Here is a 6,085-nt window from a genome sequence, read left to right on the forward strand (position 1 = left end):
GCGAACTTCCTACAGCTCTTTCGTATCAAACACTGTCGTAGAACTGATGTAGGCCTAACTATTATTACGATGTAGTGTACACCAATGTATCATCGTGTAGGCTACAGAATAATAGCAAACAATAACTATGTTACAATGTCATCGAGGTCCTTCATTCCTTGAACAGATTTTTTAGGAAGCTTTAAAGAAGTCTGTGTAAGTCAGATGTCATGCAGGCTAGCGTGTGTTGAAGCCTGACCCTGCCATTATGCCATGGTCTTCACAAGTCAGGGGCAGCACGACAGATGCTCTCTCTCTCTCTCTCTCTCTCTCTCTCTCTCTCTCTCTCTCTCTCTCTCTCTCTCTGGCCAAAGCAGCACAATATGATTATTTGACAAAAGGATTAGATTTTCATGAAATATGGCATACTACTAAGTCACATCCCCACGCCCACAATCTCTCACACACACACACACACTCATATTTCTGACTTGCACTGAATGGCCTCAAACCACATAAGGGGGCAGCTGGTGCAGTTGTGTAATACACTGCTTCTCATTCCTGCTGAACATCAAGCCTAATAGATTTCCCAGACGTTGTTTTAGAATGAGTGATAGTGCCGCGCTTGAGCTGCTACAGTATACACACAGTCAGTGGATTAGGGGCAGACTGAAGCAGGTCTCCTGCAGTAGACGGATGTCCTGGGGCATGCACAGTCGTGGTGCTGTATGTATGTGTGTGTGTGTGTGTGTGTGTTGTGTTCACAGTGCATCAAACATGCAGTTTGTGTTACTGGAGGCATCAGGGCTATAGAGAGCAGGTCCATGAGTATGAATGAACACTTGCATGGTAACATGTCTCTGATTGGACAGTATAGGGGAAAACCCTGATCTGCCATGGCAGAGTCAGAGGGTCTCCTCCAATCAGCGGCACAGTCAGGAGTGCGTAAGGTTTGAGCTCACTACGCTGCACAGACACACACATGAGCATGGATGCGCATGTGCATACACACATGCACACACACACACGTACACATGCAACATACTCATACAATGCACGTTTACTCATACTCACACACACACACACACACACATACATGCAACATACTCATGCAATAGACAGCAGACCCTTGATGCATGCATGCACAACCCATGTGCACTGTGCAAACACTGGTAGGGGAACATGCTTTCTCTGAAACACACACACAGACCCCACTACTAGGGACGCTGATTAATGTGGCTAAATTAAGCGGAGACAGTCCATCTCTGCAGGCATCTCACACCGCATATGGAGGTTGGAGCAGCCCCTCCTCTAGGCAGTCCTCCATAAAACCTTCACTTTAAAAATAGACACACTGTAAAGGAGCACAAAGACCTCACCATTCTCTGTTACAGTTGAATGTATTATCTTTCTGCTTAGCCATGTGCAAACAAGGGTCACAGAACCACCGAACATGAACTGGTAAAAGAATCAGTTCAAATAGATAGATAGATAGATAGATAGATAGATAGATAGATCTAGATTCAGAAATTAGACAAACACCTTTGAGGATTTAGGGGCAGATTAATATTAGGAATTCACTGATGGTGGTTGGAGTCCAATGATTTTTGACATGGCTCCAGCCTTAAACAATTCTGTGTTGAATGCACACAGAGCAATGTAAACTGGTAATGAGCACAGAGCAATGTAAACTGGTAGTGTCAACATTAACCAGAAGGATGTACATGCTGTTGCATGACTCAGACTGTAACAATGTGGAGGTGCTCTCTTTTTGCTGCATAATTCGGTGCCATATGTGATTGAGTGATGAATCACCTCTTGAGACAGATATATGGATATTATAGATTATAGATATTAGTAATGAAGATGTTATTGTCTGCCTTTGCTGATTTAATTTTGCTTGAGAGAACCATACTTGTATCTAAAAAAATAATATACTGTCTGTTTTTTTTTATCTGATTGTAGCTAATCTGTGTTTAATGCAAGCTTAGCTTGTGATCTCTGGCTTCATGTTCTTAATGTGACTATAAACTATGGATACAAAAAAACATGATCATATGGTCCCCAGGCAAATTAACCGATAACTGACTATGGCCTCCGCAAGTGTACAGCACCTCATATATATTGCCACCCCTGGTAAAGTTAAGTAAAAGAGGTATAAAAATGGGCTATTTATTTTCACAATAGTTTCACAGTGAGGAGTCTAATTTCCAAGAAACAAAAATATCTCATGAAGAAATAAATATGTTTAACAAAGATTATTGGATTGGAAATATTAAATGGAAAAAAAAGCTTCAGCTACTTTTTCTAGGGGTGTCGATAATTTGGTTCCCTTGTTCCAAATGTTCATGAAACCTATTGTGATCTGTGAAGTATGGCCTGCAAACTTCGAATTATCTTCAATCTTCCCATTTCATGTGAATACCTTCCACATTCAAGCAAATTCTTGCACTGCCTGTACAGGCATTAAAACGGGTAGGTGAAAATCTTTTTCATGTTACTAGTCCTCTCTGTTCGATGGCAGTGTGTGTATCAGGGATGGATTACTGCACGGGCCTACCGGGCCCAGGCCCAGGGGCCCAAGGGGTCAGGGGGCCCTGAAGCCCAAGCCTTTGCATGGAATCATTGCCTCAATATCAACAAATCAGGATGTAGGCTATGAATCTGATTGAATTTAGTATTGGCAATCCTCAAAATGCACCAGAATACAGGAAATCACATCAAACAAATGAAAAAAATTCTGGGGGAGGACCCCCAAACCCCCCCTCCCACATATACGACAATTAGTGGGGAGCCCTTATTACATCTGGGCCCAGGGGCCCAAAAATTCATAATCCGCCCATGATCGGCATATTACAACATCAGAAATATCATTACGAAAAATAAAAACTTCAAAATTAACCTCAGAAACCACTTTTAAAGAACCACAATTCTGTTATTGAGATAATTTGACTCTCATCTGTGCTCGTTTTACTTATATATGGCAGTGCAGTGTGTGGGAAGATAGATCAGAGGCATTGCCAGACTTACTTCATGTTCTCACCTCAAAGCAGTCAAAATCCGGTGTTGAACTCCCCCTTGTGGCGATTAGGAAGACATGCACCTTTTGGAATGTTGCATTGTAGAACCTGCTCTTTGGTCCCACCGTCTGTCTGTTCCACATTGACATCTGCATCTTCACCACCAGTTCAGTTGCTCAGTAGCTCATAGCTTGTTAGTATGTTATTTTGCCTCAGTTGAAGTGGTTCAGACTGGGAGTACTGGTGACTTTTTCCTGAAAACTTAAAGACGACAGAAATGACTGAAAGAAAAAAATCAGCTAATCAGCTAATTTCCATTGCGACTGTAACCCCAGGCCATTCTTTTCTAAAAAAGTTTCTAGACATACTGCTCACTAGTGAAAAAAAAGTGGGTTATCCATAGTAAAGATGTACATTGACTTGTCCCATTAAAAATGATATGTTATTCACAATGCGCTAGTGGACTGTAGAGCACATGACACACAATGAAACAAGACTACACAATAATATAATATAATAATAATATAATATAATAATAATAATAATAATGATGATAATAATAATAATAAAATTAGCCAAACATCATTTGGTTTGTGCACAGTCTGTGTCTTCTGATTTTACTTTGGCTCTAGCTTTGGCACTGCAATTAATTGGAGGACCACTTTATACTTTGCTGTTGGATTCCTTATAGTTACACTATGACACAGCAGAGTACATAATTCCTTTGATAATTTTGTAACAAGCCTAGATGACTTATGACTAGACAAGCAGATGACTGTGCTTTTTGATGGGTGCTGATTAGAAAGAGGCAGGGGCCTAAGAGATATCTGGGGCCTTGGCCATTCTGTGTGAAATATTCGTGTGTGCCACATTCAGCAAACTAGCACTGCAAGGTTGATTGTTTATTTGTTGTGTCAGGGTTAACAGATGTAATATATTTTAGTGGAAATCCAGAGTTTTAAGGTTATGTGTTCTTCAAGCTTTGCCTACATTTGAGAGCTGGTGACATGATGTGCCCACATGCTACCAGTAGAGGGCAGTCTCTTCTAGTTTTCTACACGGCTCTGGATTTCTACAGCTCTGGTTTTCTATCACTGACATCATCAAGACTACTGTACCTCTTAAAAATAAGATTAACCACACCACAGTACCATGATTTACATATTGGTTATTCAAAATGTGCAAAATTGGGATGCAAATTCTGTTTAATGAAAGCTTAAATTGGTTCATTCAAAGATGTAGACATGTTTGCAACACAACAACACAATATGCGGGTTATCTTAAAATAACAGCTTCAATCTCATTCTGATGCTACACTGACTTATACAGTAATATGGAACACGAAGTCTTTGACATTGCCAATGCACACCCGGAACGCATGATATGGCAAACATGATCTCTTTACATGATTTTTAAGTGGGTACGGTCTTAGTGCTAAATGGCGTTGAATATTGATGCCAAGGGGCATAGACATCAGTTCATCCATTGTGATGCTTTAAAGCCAGCTCTGTTCTGCCATGGAGATCAAGCATGGCCACTCACTGTCTGTGTGCACACTGGTCCCCAGATAAATGGCCTCTCTTCTCCAAGAGAAAGCAAGCAAGTGGAAATCAATACAGCTCCATGATGGAAAATAGAGACCAGATCCTGTTGGTCTGTTTACACACACGGCACAATGGTACAGTGCAATAACAACACAGATCAGACCTCCCTTCATCTCACAGAGCTGGATCTGACCATCTCAGCCCACACAAATGTAACTTGACAGCCAGCAACAATTGGCCAGATTGGAGGCCAGGACAGAAGAGTGGCACAGGACCATTGCAGCGCATGATCCAGGTTTCAAGAGACGCCGTGAGGAGAGCCTCCCTTCCATAGTTTGGCTGGACGTCTTTAAATTGAATGCAAACAATGCAACACATTTCAGAGTGCACTGCAGGCATGAATATCTTAAGTGTTAACCCAAGGGGGAATGCAAGCTGGTTGAAAAAGGTAGGAATGCAAAGATGCTGATCTTTAGAGGCATGTGCGTGTGAGTGTGTGAGCGTGTGTGTGTTTGTGTGTGTGTGCTCATGTGTGGTGTAGGAAGATCACAATTATATAAGTGGGTCAATCCTTCTGCCCCACTGCTTCCATGGCAATACACTACTGCTACCACAAGCATCATTCAGCAGAGCAGGTGAACTCCATTTCCCAACATCTCCCTCATCACTTCCTCCATCTCCATCTTTTCCCATGACGACCGATGCTGGTCCTAATATGGACATCTCAGCCATCTACTCCCCTTATCCAATCCCTGACCACTGTATCCAGTAACTGACCTCAGCACTACAATTGAAATCATCATCATCCTTTGTTCCTGGACTCCCTCCTAATCTAATAGTCTTGTCCACTTGCTGCTATTTGGTCAAGCACTGTGGCTTTACAGACATACGACAAATGTCTGCACCACCCCGGCGACTGTTGCCAGGATACAGGAGGAGTGGGAGACAGGGGCAGCGTCTCTAAGGGGGTGTGTGTGTGTGTGTGTGCTCCTGGGCGTGGAGAAATGCATTATTGAAGAAGGTCTGCCTTCTGCAGGTGGGATCAGAATGAGGCGAGCATGTGTCTGACAGAGATGTGATAGAAGAGTCAGCCTGAGGTCAATGTAGCCGAGATGTTAAGGGAACAACAGAGGAAATCATTTATGAAGTTGAAACTGCTTGGAAGTTGCCAGTCGAATACATAATGTGTACATCTGAGGAAAAACCCACCCTTTTCATTTCACAATTCATTTTTAATAAAGAAGGGTGGCGAGGGTGGTGGTTAAAGCATCCATGTTCTTGAGAACCCTCTGAAACTGAGGACTGGCTGAGACTGTGGGCATGGGATTTGTATTTGTTTCAGTGCGGTTCGACTGTGCATGGCTTCCTCCACAGGGCTGGTCCAAGCAGAGTGTGAGCAACTGAGCATTTCTGCAGCATCACTGCAGTGGGCTCCATTTCCATGGGAACCATCCCCCGTCATCCCGTCGCTACGATACAGTCCGGAGGGTGTTGAGAGGCCTGACTGTCATCTATTACCAGAAGCTCCGTTACAGGCAGGTG

Source organism: Alosa sapidissima, chromosome 5, assembly GCF_018492685.1.
Source record: "Alosa sapidissima isolate fAloSap1 chromosome 5, fAloSap1.pri, whole genome shotgun sequence".
NCBI lineage: Eukaryota > Metazoa > Chordata > Actinopteri > Clupeiformes > Clupeidae > Alosa > Alosa sapidissima.